This window comes from Pistacia vera, unplaced genomic scaffold (genome assembly GCF_008641045.1).
Source record: "Pistacia vera cultivar Batoury unplaced genomic scaffold, PisVer_v2 Contig223, whole genome shotgun sequence".
In the NCBI taxonomy this organism is placed as follows: domain Eukaryota; kingdom Viridiplantae; phylum Streptophyta; class Magnoliopsida; order Sapindales; family Anacardiaceae; genus Pistacia; species Pistacia vera.
Genome location: NW_022196028.1, coordinates 2,653,841 through 2,671,626, shown reverse-complemented (window position 1 = coordinate 2,671,626; position 17,786 = coordinate 2,653,841). Strand labels below are relative to the sequence as shown.

At 37.9% G+C, this 17,786-nt stretch overlaps 1 non-coding gene across 1 annotated transcript; it reads right to left on the bottom strand.

The window, feature by feature from the left end:
- Positions 1 to 4,057: 4,057 nt before the first annotated feature.
- LOC116130715 lies at positions 4,058 to 4,164 on the bottom strand. Its single transcript, XR_004128117.1, has one exon. It is a non-coding gene; the product is annotated as a small nucleolar RNA R71 (small nucleolar RNA).
- Positions 4,165 to 17,786: the final 13,622 nt, after the last annotated feature.

Below are 17,786 nucleotides of genomic sequence, written 5' to 3'. Positions count from 1 at the left end.
ACATTGTTCTTAATCTCGTTCTTATTGGAATTGTTTATGTTATTCTGTTTTAATTGTTTATGATTCTTGTTTGGGAGATTTAGTAATGGCCTGCTAAATTGTTTAATCGGAATTTTATCTGTTAGAATTAGGAATTGTGATACGTAATTGTCCTCTTTCTATTCAATGAGTAACACATGATGATAGATGATTATGGACAAGTTTTCAGTCTGTCACCCTTAATAACATAACCTAAGTTAAATAATCCGATCTTGCGTGATTGTTGCTTGGATTGATCTATTTTCCTAATTCTTAAGGCTGCCATTGAATTAAACTTAGAGAGCTTATTCTAGGTTGTTCAAGGGTTAGGATCTATTTGAAGAGCTTATTTCAGTAGCGACTATTAAGAGAAAATTTAGGTAACAGAGCTTGTTGTTTCCTAGGGTTAGTAATTCCATAATAATGAGATAGAATAATGTTACTGTTAGTTCATGTCCAATGCATGTTTAGGTGGATCTTGAACCGAGAACTGGTTGTTTTTAATTTGATATTTTCTACCATTGGAGATTTATTTGTTTCACTTTAGATTGCATTGTCTACAACCCCTTTCATTATTTTGTTGTCATGTTTACTGTTTAGGATCTTATTTTATTTTATTTTTTTGTTGTTTCGGTTGTGGTTATTGGTTAGAATATAGGATTTAATGGAATCATTCCCTGTGGGATCGACCCTTGCTCACCCTATATGCAATTTAGTAGTTAGGTTAGTAAGGTTATTAATTTGGAGCATTCGGCACGCTACCAGTATGCAAGAAACAAAATGCTATCTATCTTTCCACTGCCAAGGCTAAGTATATTTCCGTAGGGAGTTGCTGCACACAGGTTTTGTGGTTAAAGAAAATGTTAAGTGATTGTTGTATTGACCAAGAATGTGTGACTGTGTTATGTGATAACACTAATGCCATTAACATCTCTAAGAACTTTGTTCAACACTCTAGAACTAAGCACATTGATAAAAGACATCACTTCATTATTAGAGAGTTAGTTGAAGAAAAAGTCATTACACTTGCACATGTGAGCACAAAATCCCGACTGACAGATTTATTTACAAAAGCACTTGACTATGATATTTTTGTTAACTTGAGGAAATCCATTGGACTACTTCAACTTGAGTAATTTGTTTTTGTTTTGTTGAATAAAACATGAAGGTGTTTCCTTTCTTTTATTTTGTCAGGATTGTTTACTTGTCACCTTGTGAAAGAGCTACCTTGCTTGTAGTGTGCAAATCAGTTTTGAGTAATTTTCTAAAATGTAGAGAACCCTATGCTTTGGAAAATCTGCCATTAAGAGGACTACCTTCTTGCAAGTGTGAAAGCTACACTTGGTTATATTTTGAGAGTTATTTGCCATTTGTGTCATAAGGAAATAGAAAAAGAAAAAGTTCAAGACAAACCATTTGTCTTGAATTGCTTGAAAGAAAAATGCAATTTTTATGGGCGATGGGGCAAAGGGGAGTTTCCTTGTAAAAATCTTGCTCGACCAATGTGTCAATTATCCCCCTTGAGGACACTATTACACAAGCTAGATGAGCTTTTATAACTATTCTTCTCTTGATTTTGGTTAAGGAAGTGTTCTTTCAATTGTTAAAATTGTTTAGATTATTCCTAGCGATTTGTGTGCATTTCAAGATTGAGAACTGGATACATAGTTTTTCTTTGCACATATTGATATTTCTTGGTCTTTTAAAATCAAGTGAAACTTCTTATTGATTCATCTTTTTAAAATTTTTTATTTTTAATAAAGTTTGCTGCTTTTGGAAAATTATTGTCACATTGGGAGATTGTGCGCACATATTCTTTTAATGACTTATAATCTTCATGATTGTTCTTTGTGCGTCCACATGAATTGAATGCTTACACATTGTTGAAGTTACTCTTTGTGTGTCCACAATGTTTCACGGTGCGCACATCTGTTTGAGTAGAGTTTTTATTTGAGTGAAGTTTGTTTTAGGATTTTCTCTTTTATTGTGCTATCACACCTCTTGTCTGTGATAAAACCTGATAATCCGAGGATTATACTGTTTTATTTAGGCTTTTTGGCTAGATTTTGGATACTTCTTATTTCGTTTGTGCCTGAATTGCAACTTAATTTCACATATTTTATGTTTCAGGCCAAAACGTGCACTTCAAGCAAATAATGAGCGGAATCAAGTTTTTGGACCCAAAAGCAAGCGAACCTCAGAATTCAAGGAAGTTCTAAAGCGGATTTGAAGCATTATGAAGCTTGTTCCTATTGGAGAACATCGAAGATTGAAGATTTAAGCAAGGAAGCAAGCGGAGGGCAATTCCATAAATTTAGAATTGTTTAAAGGTTCGCCGCGGCGAAGTTCTTTCTTCGCCGTAGCGATAGACACTCGGCATGAGATTTCAACTTAACTTGTAGCCACGGCGAAGTCTGCGATTTTCAGTTTTTAATTAAAATGCACAGTTTTATTTTAGGAAAGTTTTTAGGTTTTGGACCAACTATATAAGAAAAACTTAGCCATTTTTAGGAGGTTGGTCACTTTTAGAGTAAGTTTAACATTATAGGAAAGAAGGAGAGAAGATTGAGATTGAACCTTGTGGATTCATCAAAGAGGGAAGATCTTTGTTCTCTTTTCTTAGTTTCAATATGTTGAATACATTGCTCACTGTTTTTACTTCGATTTGTGTTAATTTTAGTATGAACTAACTCATCTTGGGTTAGGGTTTTGATGTAATTTTGGATTTCTATGTTTAATCAATGAATTAGTGTTGTTTCTACATTCTATTGCATGGATTTTGTGATTTCTCTTATTTTTCTTGAAAGATTTTGTTGAACATGATGAGATTTAGAAATGAATCATGTATGAGCTTCTTAGGGAAATCACCATTGTTATACTGAACGCTAGAGATAGGTTTGAGAATCAATGAAATCAATCTAGGATTCCGTTAGCTTAATGAACTTGGATCTATTAATCTTCAAATTGTTGGGTGCGGAAGCTTAATAGGGAAAAGTAGGAATTCATAGCCTGAGAAGGTATGTTTTACACATTAGGGAATTAGATTCACAATCCGTGCATGTGAGTGTAGAAGTAGCATAATTCGTAGATTAATTCACAGAATCCTAATGAAGTCAAAACCCTAACCGTTTGCTTTACTTGATATTACTCTTGCTTTAATCTAGCTTTCATTAATTAGCCCTTTAAATACTTGGTAAATTTTGTTTTCATTTTAGTTTAAATTCCTCCCGTCAATCCAAACACTTTTCGATTTCTCCAACTTGATAACAATTAGGAAAATCGGTGCTTAACAACCAATCCTCGTGGGAACGATACTTTTCTTATCACTTTATTACTTTTTGCGACTAGTGCACTTGCTATATTGCATGTTGTAGTTACAACGCAACAAGTTTTTGGTGCCGTTGCCAGGGATTGATTTTTGTGTTAACATTGAATTTTTCTTCTGTAGCTAGATTGGAGTTTTTTTTTTTTTTAATTGTTTTATAGTTTAATTTTTTTGTTGTTCTTTTCTGTTAGCTTGTGATCTCACTTTTTCTCTCTTTCTGTGTAGTTTATGCGAAGAGCTAGATGCCAGCTAGTGGTTCCTGTTGATCCAGAGATTGAAAGAACCGCAAGAAGACTTAATAGAGAGAGAAGAGAACAAGAGGCCATAGTTGTTGAGAAGGCAGAAAATAGAACATTGAGGGAATTCTCAGTTCCCACGGTTGATGGTAGTGGTTGAAGTATAACTAGACCAGCAGTACAAGCCAACAACTTCGAAATAAAGCTAGCAATCATCTAGATGATCCAACAATCAGTACAGTTTAAGGGAGATTTGAAGGAAGATCCAAATATGCACATTGCAAACTTTTTAGAGATCTGCAATACCTTCAAGTCAAATGGAGTGTCAGATGACGCCATCAGATTGAGATTGTTCCCTTTTTCATTAAGGGATAAAGCAAAGGGATGGTTAATGGCACTACCACCAAGAACGATCACTACATGGAATGGATTAGCACAAAAGTTCCTAACCAAATTCTTTCCTCCAGCAAAATCTGCAAAGATGAGAAATGATATCACATCGTTTCTACAAGAAGAGTCTGAATCATTATATGAGGCTTGGGAAAGATACAAGGAACTATTAAGGAGGTGTCCACACCATGGGTTGCCAATTTGGATGCAAGTCCAAATGTTTTATAATAGGTTGATGGTTAATGTGCAAACGATGGTGGATGCAGCATCAGGAGGAGCATTGCAAAACAAGACACTTGAAGAAGCTCATGAGTTGCTTGAAGTTCTGGCAAGTAACAATTATCAAAGACCAAATGAGAGGATACAATCGAAGAAATCTATGGGTCTTAATGAAGTTTATGCATACACGGCCATTTCAGCCCAACTTACAGCACTTCAGAAGCAATTAGGAGGTATGCAAGTGAACTCTATTCAAGCACCTCAATTAACTTGTGATTTTGTGCAGGTAACCACATGAGCAATGAATGTCAAGTGGGGAACATGTTTGCTTCAGCTTCATGATCATCAGAACAAGTTAACTACTTGGTAGGAAATCAGAGGCAATAGAACAATCCGCATTCCAACACGTATAATCTTGGTTGGAGGAATCATCCGAACTTGTCTTGGGGCAATCAGAATCAACAGAATCAGCAGAACAACCAATGGAACCAAAGAGCGATGCCAAACAACCAAGCGGGGGTGAAAATCAACCAAGGGAGCAAAGATGACAAAACTAGAGGATATGTTTAGAAAACTCATGCAAGAGATCACAGGTTTCATGAATGAGACGAGGGCAAATTTCAGAAACCAAGGCACGTCCATTCAGAACTTGGAGGTACAGGTGGGTCAATTGGCCGATAAGCTAAATGAGAGACCACAGGGTTCCCTACCAAGAAACACAGTGACAAACCCACGTGAACAAGGGAATGCAATAACTTTGCGGAGTGGGACAGTCTTGGAAGAGGTGGAACAATCAGGGAAAAAAGAAAGTCTACCAAAGGAAAAGGAAGATTCTGATGAGGAAGTTGATGAAGAGATCATTGCTGAAGAGAACCCAACCAGTTCTAGGGAAGATGAACAAAAGCGGGAAGAGAGGTAAAGGCAAAAGAAAGAAAAATTGCTATTTCTCGAGATACCACCAGAGTTAGCACATCACACCCCTCCCGTGCCTTTTCCTCAGGATAATCAGTTTACCAAATTCATTGAAATATTTAAAAAACTACATATCAACATTCCTTTTACAGATGCATTGCAACAGATGCCGAGCTATGCAAAATTTCTCAAGGATATTTTATCAAATAAAAGGAAGTTAGAAGATGAGGAAACAGTGATGCTTACGAAAGAGTGCAGCGCCATTCTACAGAAGAAGCTGCCATCGAAACTCAAAGATCCAGGGAGTTTTACTATTCCTTGTGTCATAAGAGACATTACTTTTGATAGAGTTCTATGTGATTTAGGTGCAAGTATAAATCTAATGCCTTTTTCTGTTTTCAAGAGATTAGGGATTGGTGAAGTGAAGCCAACGACCATATCTTTGCAGCTTGCAGATAGATCCATCAAGCATCCAAGGGGCATAGTTGAAGATGTTTTGGTGAAGGTGACAAAATTATCTTTTCAGTGGACTTTGTTGTGTTGGACATGGAAGAGGACAAGGAAATGTCTCTCATCTTGGAGTGACCATTTCTGGCCACCAGAAGAGCCTTCATTGATGTGCAAGAAGGAAAATTGATGTTAAAGGTCCAAGATGAAATAGTAACATTCAATGTTTTTGAGGCCATGAAATTCCCATTAGAGTCAGATTCGTGTTTTAGTGTAGACATGGTGGATAGACTTGTAGCAGAGGCTATTCAAGAAAACACCCCTCAACTACCTCTAGAAGCATGCATTACCCAATAAAAAACAATAGAGGTAGATGAGTCGGCGAAGAATGAGTGTGCTAGATTTTTGGAAGCACTTCAGCCAATTAATGCAAGCCAAGATTCAGAATTTGAAGAGTTTGATATTGAGAAAGAGAAGGAAAATGCAAGAATGGAAGAACCACCAAAACTTGAACTGAAACCTTTACCTTCTCACCTCAAATATGTGTATCTTGGTGAATCAGAAACCTTCCCAGTGATCATCAATTCAAGGCTGAGTAAATTGGAAGAAGAGCGGTAGATTCGGGTGTTAAGGGAACATAGATCAGCAATTGGATGGACTATATTGGACATTAGAGGCATCTCTCCCTCTTTTTGTATGCATAAGATACTCATGGAAGATGATGTCAAACCTAGGGTACAACCACAACGGAGATTGAATCCTTCTATGAAGGAAGTGGTGAGAAAGGAGGTGGTGAAACTTTTAGATGCAGACATAATTTATCCTATCTCAGACAGTCCATGGGTGAGCACGATGCAAGTGGTTCCAAAGAAATGAGGTATCACGGTGATTAAGAATGACAACAATGAATTGATACCAACTAGGACAGTCACGGGTTGGAAGGTGTGCATTGACTACTGGAAATTGAATGAAGTGACAAGGAAGGATCATTTCCCACTTCCTTTCATCGATCAAATGTTTGAGAGATAAGCATGGCATGCTTACTATTGTTTCTTGGATGGTTTTTCAGGTTATAATCAGATTGCCATTGCTCTTGAAGATCAAGAGAAGATGACATTCACTAGTCTCTATGGCACCTTTGCGTACAGAAGGATGCCCTTCGGGTTGTGCAATGCACCGGCCACATTTCAGCGATGCATGATGTCGATCTTTGGTGACATGGTGGAGCGGTTTATAGAAGTCATCATGGATGACTTCTCTGTTTTTGGTTCTTTTGACAATTGTTTATCTAATCTCTCATTTGTTTTGCAATGATGTTAGGAGATGAATTTGGTGCTCAACTTGGAGAAATGCCATTTCATGGTACATGAAGGATAGTACTCGGTCACAGAATTTCAAAGGACGGCATCGAAGTGGATCGGGCAAAAACTAAAGTGATTGAGAAGCTGTTGATGCGTTGTTAGTATAACATGCAAAAATAGTAATTGCACTAGTCGCACAAAGTAATAAAGTGATGAGTGAGTATCGTTCCCGCGAGGATTTGTTGCAAAGCACTAATTTTCCTAATTGTTTTTCAAGTTGGAGCAATCGAATTTGTTTGGATTAACGGGAGAGAATTAAACTAAAACTAAAACAAAATATGCTAAGTGTTAAAAACAAGGGTAATATCAATTTAAACAAACGGGTAGGGTTTTGACTTCATTTGAACTCTATGGACTAAGCCTACGGATTATGCTATTTCCACATTCACATGCTCTGATTGTAAATCGAATTCTCTAAGTTATAAAACATACCTTTTCAGGCTATGTTTTCCTACTTTTTCTTATTAAACTTCCACACCCAACAAATTGAAGATTAATAAGTCCAAATTCATTAAGCACAAGGAATCCTAGATTGATTTCATTGATTCTTAAATCTATCTCTAGCATTCAATACTACAATGGTGATTATTCAAGAAGCTTAACATGATTCATTTCTCAATCTCACCATGTTCAACAAATACAAGCAATACAAATCAGAATAACCACACAATCTGTGCAATAGTAAATGAAAATAACAACAATCAATTGATTAATCCATGGAGGTCTGAATTACACCAAAACCCTAACCCAAAATTGGTTAGTTCATAGCTAAATCAACACAACAAGCAAGAAAAACAAATAATCCAACAATCAGCAAATTGAAATGAGAGAAAAGAAAGGAGATCTCCCCTAGTTGAAGACTCCACCAGATTCAATCCCAATTCTTCTCACTTCTCAACCAAAAATCGTCAAATCTCTCCTAAGGAAAACGAAAACAAGCTACTCTAAACGAACTTCAATCTAAAAAACGACCTTACTAAAATGGTAAAGTTTTTCTTTTATACCTCACCCAAAGACCTAAAACTTTCCTAAAATAAAACTGTGCGCTTTGGAGAAACTAAAATTCGCAGACTTCGCCACGGCGAAGGAAGAGTTTCGGCGCGGCAACGAGGTAAAATGGAATCTTGTGCTTAACAGTTTTTGCCTCGACGAAGAATAGACTTCGCCGCGGCGAACCTTCGTGAAGAATTTTGAAATTACAGAATTGCCTTCTGCTTGCTTCTTTGCTTGACTCTTCGATCTTCGATGCCTCCCATGGGAACAAGCTTCATAGTGCTTCACTCTGCTTCAGAACTCTCCTAACTTCTGAGATCTGCTTACTTCTGGGTCCAGAAACTCCAATTTGCTCACTATTTGCTCAAAATGTCCATTTTGGCCTGAAACACAAAATGTAAAGAATTAAGTAGCAATTCAAGCAAAAATGAACTAAGAAGTATCTACAATCTGGCCAAAAAGCCTAATAAAAACAGTATAATTCTCGGATGATCAAATACCCCGAAACTAAAGACATGCTCGTCCCTGAGTATTAGGTACAAAACACGAAGAAAGAAAAACAACAAATGCCCAAAACAACACAAAATAACAAAACTGAAAATAAATAAAACATTAGACTCAACTCAACACAACGAACTACCTAGAACAACAAACGCCCAAAACAATGCAAAATAACAAAACTAAAAATAAAATAAAACATTAGACTCAACTCAACACAACGAACTACCTAGAATTTAAACAAGTCTCAAAGATCATTGAAAAATTATTACTAGAAAAATGTTCAACGCTCCAAAAAGTTATAAGTTGCAAAGACTATCTTCTCTATTGTTCCCCGAGTAGGTGATCCCCACTTCAATCCACATTCCAACTTCCTGGATTATTTTATGCAGAAATGCAGAGTTTATCAAATGGCGGCAGTCTCTATAAGCCTAAGTATCGAACTACTCTCCACTAATGAGGATTAGACATTACTAAAGATCGGAAGGTCTTTACAGGCTTGTAATGTTAGGCTAAGTTAGTGGGCTTAAAAAAAAAAAAAAAAAAAACGGATAGGATTAACAAAGCAAGAAAACTCAGTTTTCTTTAAGCAAACATCAAGACTCAAATCAACTTCAACTTTCTTCCTCAACCACCACTACAAGTCAACCAATTTATAACCCTCAAGCATGTGCACTCCTTATTCACACAACTCTCCAAGCTCTTTGTGTTTGCATTAGGTTTAGAATTCTCTTAAAGGTCGCTGACGTGTTTAGGATGAAAGGTTCGGGCATTATTGGTTGCACAAGAACACAAAAAGGGACACTGATGATTTCATAAGGTTCAAATGGGTAACTAGGGATAGAATTCATGGTCGGCTGGAAAGGCTCAAACGTTCCGAACAATCGCCTAAATCACTTCATTAATAATGTCTATTCCTAGAATTAGCCCCTCAAGCATTTCTCTACTAGGTTCTAGAGTCCACCAACATTATCAAAACTTTACCTAACCACATAAAATGAATCTAAGCATGCCCAAAAAAATGAAAATGGTGGTTGAACCACTCAACAAACCTCAATCAAAATTCAGTCAATCAATATAAACTTGAAGCAATGCTTAACATTTTTATACAATAAAGTCCTAACAACCCTATTCACATCATAGATTTATACAATTCATCATTGGCATACACAACAAAACATGAAAATCAAATAAACACAAATCAAAAATCAAATCAAAAAATTTCAAATTTTTCCTACCCCCAAACTAAGGATGACATTGTCCCCAATGTCACATTATACACAATTTAAGAATAGAAAAACAGAAATCTATAAAGGTACGAGATAGTTCCCTAATTAATCCGTGAAGTCAAAGTTTCACTCAACAGCATGCACACCCGGTCCTTGGCTTTTTCATCACCAAATTCTGAAAAACAATTGAAAAACTGTGGTGTCCACAGTGTTAGAAAAGTTCACTGACTAATGTCAAAATATTACAACCCTTATCTCGCCTTTTCAACTATTAGGAAACTAAAACAAAATTTAAACAATCCACAACAAAAAGCAAATTAGTTCACCGTTCAAAATGAAAATACAAAAACAACTAAAACAAGAAAAAATTAAAATAACAAAAACAGTTGTTCATGTTTATTCTTTGGCCTCCTCATCTCCCTTGGCGTCGTCCTCTTATGAGTTGGAGCCCATCCATTCATCTAAATCCCAGTCAGCCCATTGGAATTCCGAAGCATCAACGTTGATCTTGGTGAAGCAACTGTTCTGCATGTCATACATCATCTAGGTCTGCTTTGCCAGCCAATCCTGACGTTTTGCCATCCGTTTCATCTGACCCATCATTTGCTGCATCATTTCCTTCATAGTGGCTGTGGAACTGGATGATGTGGTAGTGTCTTGTGTGGTTCTCTGTCGTTTTGTCCTGGCGTTGGGTTGCTCACTGGCTGGACGTTCAAGATGCTGGTGATAATAGTTTGAGTCAAGAACTGGGGCAGCATGGATAAGTGGCTCATCATCATTTGCCTCGACTCCTACTCGAGTGCACAACTCTGTAATGAGATGTGGGAAAGGGTAACTCCCTTGCCCTGGTTTGGCTGCATGCTGAATGTTGTTCAGGATGATTTTTCCCACGTCCATTCTCTTTCCTGTGGAAATAGAATAGAGCAATAATGCCTTCTCATAAGTCACCATACTATAGTGCGTCTCCGGCATCATCATCGTACAAATAAAAGTACTGCCACAACTGAGCCACCAGTGTCAAATTAGTTCCTTGATGCTCTTCCTGCCCTTTTTTGAAATCTCCCAAGTGGTATCCAGTTTTGTAATGACTGGAAGAATAATATCGTCCTCAAATTGTGTCTTCCTAAAATCCTCATAATCATTACGGTCAATCTTAGGCAGGTTATAAAACTCAATGATAACCTTCGCATCAAATGCCACATCAGTACTCCTCACAAACGCAACACCAGATTCACACTCCGGGAGGTTGGCATAAAACTCTCGCACTATCGGCTCTACGGCCGCATGTGCAGGTTCACTCATAAACAATTCCCAATGTCTCCCTCGACTCTAATCCTTAGCCTGGCTCGCGGTCAATCCACGCTCAGGAATAAATCCTTTATCTTTCCTTTGGATTGCCCCTTCATATCGTTTCCGAGCCTTGTCATCCACAAATCGGTTGTCCACTTTTTTTCCTTTTCCTTTCCCCTTGGACAACACTTTGGGTGGCATTTTCCCAAACTACCAATCAACTCAATAATTCAACTCTAAGCACCCTACGATAACCACAATCAATTCTGCAATAAAAACAACACTTCCAAAATTCACACCTAGACCCCCAAATTGTCTCTTCTTCCAACTCAACCAAACACTCCAAAATTCAAAACCCAAACTCCTCAACACCACACAATTCACAATCTACACTTCCACAAACAAAATCAAAGCACAAAAACTATAAAAATCCACAACTCAATCAACAATCAAAATTTTCAGATCTACAACTCTAAACTCTAAATCAATTTCAATTGATTTGTTTTTCTTCTTAATCTTGAAGGCAAAGAGGATCTAGCAAATCCCTCTTTGGTTCTTTTAAGATTGTCTTCATGTGGACTACGCAGGTTCGATCCTACACTTGGATCGATAACAAAACATTCGTCGACAAATTTGGAGGAGCCTCCAACGTGCGTTTGTTTCTCTTAACTCATGTTTAATATTTCTGCAGATTCTTATTATGATAAAATTTTAAAATTATACCCTTGATCTTGGCTCATGTAAACGATCCTTGAATTTTTGTTTTTGTTTCCGCTGCGTATACGGGACCGTTTACTAACAGAGCTTAGTGAAGCAACTGTTCTGCATGTCATACATCATCTGGGTCTGCTCTGCCAGCCAATCCTAATATTTTGCCATCCGTTTCATCTGACCATCATCTGCTGCATCATTTCCTTCATAGTGGCAATGGAACTAGATGATGTGGCAATGCCTTGTGTGGTTCTCTGTTGTTTTATCCCGGCGTTGGGTTGCTCAGTGGCTGGATGTTCAAGATGCTTGTGATAATAGTTTGAGTCGAGAACTGGGGCAGCATGGATAAGTGGCTCATCATCAATTGCCTCGATTCCTGCTCGAGTGCACAACTCTGTAATGAGATGTGGGAAAGGGTAACTCCCTCGCCCTAGTTTGGCTGCATGCTGAATGTTGTTCAAGATGATTTGTCCCACATCCATTCTCTTTCCTGTGGCAATAGAATAGAGCAACAATGAATTCTCATAAGTCACCGTACTATAGTGCGTTTCCAGCATCATCCTCGCACAAATAAAGTATTACCACAACCGAGCCACCGGTGTCAAATTAGTTCCCTTGATGCTCTTCCTACCTTTTTTTTTTTTTTAAATCTCCCAAGTGGTATCCGGTTTTGTAATGACTGTAAGAATAATATCATCCTCAAACTGTGTCTTCCTAAAATCCTCATAATCATTACGATTAATCTTAGGCAGGTTATAAAAATCATTGATGACCTTCGCACTAAATGCCACATCAGTACCCCTCACAAACACAACACCAGATTCACACTTCGGGAGGTTGGCATAAAACTGTCGTACTATCGGCTCTATGGCCGCATGTGCAGGTTCACTCATAAACAATTCCCAACATCTCCCTCGACTCCAATCCTTAGCCTGGCTCGCGGTCAATCCACGCTCAGGAATAAATCCTTTATCTTTCCTTTGGATTGCCCCTTCATATTGTTTCCGAGCCTTGTCATTCACAAATCAATTGTCCACTTTTCTTCCTTTTCCTTTCCCTTTAGACAACATTTTTAGCAGCATTTTTTTCCCAAACTACCAATCAACTCAACAATTCAACTCAATAATTCAACTCTAAGCACCCTACGACAACCACAATCAATCCTGTAGTAAAAACAACACTTCTAAAATTTGCATCTAGACCCCCAAAATTACTCTTCTCCCAACTCAACCAAACACTCCAAAATTCGAAACCCAAACTCCTCAACACCACACAATTCACAATCTACACTTCCTCAAACAAAAAATCAAAGCACAAAAACACTAAGAATCCACAACTCAATCAACAATCAAAATTTTCAGATCTGCAACTCTAAACTTGAAATTGTGCAATTAAAAGCTTAGGGAACTTGAAATCTTACCAAAACTAGGGAGTATTCAGCACCAAATTAGCCAAAATCAGCCTAGATTGCAAAATCCTCAAATTCTTGAATCCATAATTTTCTTCAATTTTTCGCAAAGATCTTTGTTAGAACGAGTTGTTTTGGTGTTTAGAAAGGTCAAGGAGTGAGAAACTTTGCTAGAAAATCACTAGGAAGGCTCTGGATCGAAGATGGAAAAGGTTTTCTCTCGGATGTGTTTGAAATGCGTTGTGAAAAATGAAAAGTCACGATGCGTATTTATAAAAAGCAGGTTTTGCCGCGGCGAAGAACGAGCTTCAATTCAAAAACCCTAGATTTTAAACCCAGTCGATGCCTTACAGAAGCTCATCGCCTCGACAAAGAACAAGCTTTGCCGCGGTGAATTTCGCCCAACTTGCTTAACCGCAGCGAAACAAAATTCTTCACCGCGGCAGAAAAATACAGAGGCTCATCGCCTCGGCGAAAAAATTACTTCACTGCGGCAAAGTCTAGGAATTTCCGACTTCCAATTTTTGCAAAATGTGCTTCGTCGTGGCGAAAACTGGAAGAATTTCATTTTTCGCCTTGATTCGATAATTCACCTGAAACACCCAAAAACACACAAATTAAACTTCATCTCAAAATCATAAGAAAACTAAACAACTTCAAAACAATAAATAAACAACAACAATTAGAGACACTTTGGTTGCCTCCCAATGAGCGCTTGTTTATAGTCGAAAAGCTCGACTTTCTCAAGTTCTCATGTCAATCTGGACTATCCAAATACATCAACTCCCGAGCATTGTCCTTGCACCGAAACTTCACTTGTTGATGATTTTTGTCACATGGGGCCTTTGTTGAGAGCTTAGCCACGCATTTCCATTCCTTGGTCATTCCTTTCATGGCTTGAACATTCTTACCAATAGCTTTCCGTTTTCTTGATTTTTCTTCACCCTTTTTGAGCGGAGGAATCCGTCCCTTGTGAGGACACATGCTTTGTTGTGGCCTATCTTGGAATGGTGTAAAATTCTCTGGGTTGTGGTCCTCTTCTTTGAATTGCCTTGACTTGACTGTGCATCCTTTAATTGACGAATTAGGATCGTTAAGTTAGGAAGTTTCAATTGTTGACTGACCCACCGAATCAATTTTGAAACATGACTCTTGCTTCAGTGGAGCTTTCAGAGACTCAAGGACATTGAATGTCACTTCCTCATCTTTCATCCTTATGATCAACTTCCCCTCTTGAACATCAATTAAAGCTCTTCCGGTTGCCAAAAATGGTCATCTCAGGATGAGAGGAATCTCCTTATCTTCTTCCATATCCAACATAAAGAAATCTGCCGGAAAAATAAATTTGTCCACTTTGACCAACACATCTTTAATAATGCCCCTAGGATGCTTTATAGATCTATCTACAAGCTGCAAGCATAATGTTGTTGGCTTCACTTCACCAATTCCTAATTTCCTGAAAACAAAAAAAGGCATAAGATTTATGCTTGCACCTAAATCACATAAAACTCTATCAAAAGTAATGTCTCCTATAACACAAGGAATAGTAAAACTCCTTGGATCTTTGAGTTTTGGGGGTAGCTTCTTCTGGAGAATGGCGTTGCACTCCTCCGTGAGCATCACCGTTTCCTCATCTTCTAACTTCCTTTTGTTTGATAAAATCTCCTTGGGAAATTTTACGTAGCTCGACATCTGTTGTAATGCATTTGCAAAAGGAGTGTTAATGTGCAGTTTTTTAAATACATCAAGAAATTTTAAATACATCAAGGCACCGGAGGTGTGTGATGTGCCAATTTTGGTGGTATCTCGGGAAATGGCAATTTTTCTTTCTTTTGCCTTTGCCTTTCTTCCCGCTTTTATTCATCTTTCCTAGAACTGGTTGACTCCTCTTCAACAATTATCTCTTCGTCCACTTCCTCATCAGAATCTTCCTTTTCTTTTGGTGGGCTTTTTTCTTTCCTTGATTGTTCCACCTCTTCCAAGACTGTCCCACTTCTCAAAGTTATTGCGTTCACTTGCTCTTGTGGGTTAGTCACTGTGTTGCTTGGTAGGGACCCCTGTGGTCTCTTATTTATCTTTTCAACCAATTGCCCCACCTGTACCTCCAAGTTCCAAATGGACGCCCCTTGATTTCTAAAATTTGTCCTCGTCTCATTCATAAAACCTGTGGTCTCTTGCATAAACTTTCCAAACATGTCCTCCAATTTTGTCACTTTTTGCTCTTCTGGTTGATTGTTCGCCCCTGTTTGATTGTTTGGCAATGCTCTTTGGTTCCATTGACTGTTCTACTGATTCTGTTGATTCTGATTGCCCCAAGATAGGTTCAGATGATTCTTCCAACCAGGATTATATGTGTTAGAGTACAGATTGTTCGGTTGCCTTTGATTTCCTGCCAAGTAGTTAACCTACTCCGATGATGATGCTGAAGCAAACGTGTTCCCCACTTGACATTCGCTACTCACGTGATTACCTGCACAAAATTCACAAGTTATTTGAGGTGCTTGAATGGAATTTACCTGCATACTTCCCAACTATTTCTGAAGTGCTGTCAGTTGGGCTGAAATGGCTGTGTATGCATCAACTTCATGAAGACCCATAGATTTCTTTGGTTGCACCCTCTCATTAGGTCTTTGATAATTGTTGCTTGCCAGAACTTCAAGCAACTCGTGAGCTTCTTCCGGAGTCTTATTTTGCAGTGCTCCTCCCGATGCTGCATCCACCATAGTTTGCACATTCACCATCAATCCATTATAAAATATTTGGACTTGCATCCAAACTGGCAACCCATGATGTGGACACCTCCTCAGTAATTCTTTGTATCTCTCCCAAGCCTCATACAATGATTCCGACTCTTCCTGTAGAAACGATGNCTCACTATCAAGATTTGAAACACTTGATACCCTCGTCACGGTTCTACCATTCTAAGGACATATATCAATACATATTGCAATAATAATGATTTACGCGATATAGAATAAAATGCCTTTTATTATTGATTAATGAACATTATTACAAAGAGTCAATTCCACAATAATTGATTGGCTTTAGGGCATCTACTCTAACATCTTGCATAAACTTTCCAAACATGTCCTCCAATTTTGTCACTCTTTGCTCTCCTGATTGATTGTTCACCCCTGTTTGGTTGTTTGGCAATGCTCTTTGGTTCCATTGATTATTCTGCTGATTCTATTGATTTTGTTGCCCCATGATAGGTTTGGACGATTGCTCCAACCAGGATTATATGTGTTAGAGTACGGATTGTTCGGTTGCATTTGATTCCCTACCAACTAGTTAACCTGCTCTGATGATGATGCTGAAGCAAACTTGTTCCCTACTTGACAGTCACTGCTCACATGATTACCTGCACAAAATTCACAAGTTAGTTGAGGTGCTTGAATGGAATTTACCTGTATACTTCCCAACTGTTTCTGAATGGCTGTTAGTTGGGCTGAAATGGCTGTATATGCATCAACTTCATGAAGACCCATAGATTTCTTTGGTTGCACCCTCTCATTAGGTCTTTGATAATTGTTGCTTGCCAGAACTTCAAGCAACTCATGAGCTTCTTCCGGAGTCTTATTTTGCAATGCTACTCCCGAGGCTGCATCTACTATAGTTTGCACATTCACCATCAATCCATTATAAAATGTTTGGACTTGCATCCAAACTGGCAACCCATGATGTGGACACCTTCTCAGTAATTCTTTGTATCTCTCCCAAGCCTCATACAATGATTCCGACTCTTCCTGTAGAAATGATGTGATGCCATTAACCATCCTTTAGCTTTATCCTTTAATGAAAACGGGAATAGTCTCAATCTGATGGTGTCATCTAACACTCTGTTTGACTTGAAAGTATCACAAATCTCCAAAAACTTGGCAATGTGTAGATTTGGATCTTCCTTCAAATCTCCCCTAAACTGTACCGACTACTAGATCATCTGAATGATTGCCGACTTTATCTCAAAGTTGTTGGCTTGTACTGCTGGTCTAGTAATACTCGACCCACTGCCATCAACTGAGGGAACTAAAAACTCCCTTAGTGTTTTATTTTCTGCAATCTCTACAACTATGACTTCTGGTTCCACTGTAGCCTCTCTTTCTCTTCTTTCTCTATTAAGTCTTCGAGTGGTTCTTTCAATCTCTGGATCAACAGGAACCATTGGTTGACGTCTTGCTCTTCGCATAAACTACACAAAAAAATATAAAGAGCAAGATCACAAACCAACCTAAAAGAATAACAAAAATTAAACAAACAACAATTAAGCAAAAATAAAGCTCCAATCTAGCTAACACAAGAAAACTTTAATGTTAACACAAAACTCAATTCCTGGCAACGGCGCCAAAACTTGATGCGTTGTTACTACAACATGCATAAATAGCAAGTGCACTAGTCGCATAAAGTAATAAACTGATGAGTGAGTATCGTTCCCATGAGGATTGGTTGCTAAACACTAAGTTCTCTATTGTTTTCGAGTTGGAACAATCGAATTTGTTTAGATTAATGGGAGAAAATTAAACTTAAAACTAAAACAAAAATTGCCAAATATTCAAAGCTAAATTTTGAAAGCAAGATTAAAAACAAGGTAATATCAATTTAAACAAACGGGTAGGGTTTTGACTTCATTCGGACTCTATGGATTAAACCTACGGATTATGCTATATACATATTCACATGCATTGATTGTAAATCGAATTCTCAAAATTGTAAAACATACCTTCTTAGGCTATGTTTTCCAACTTTTCCCTA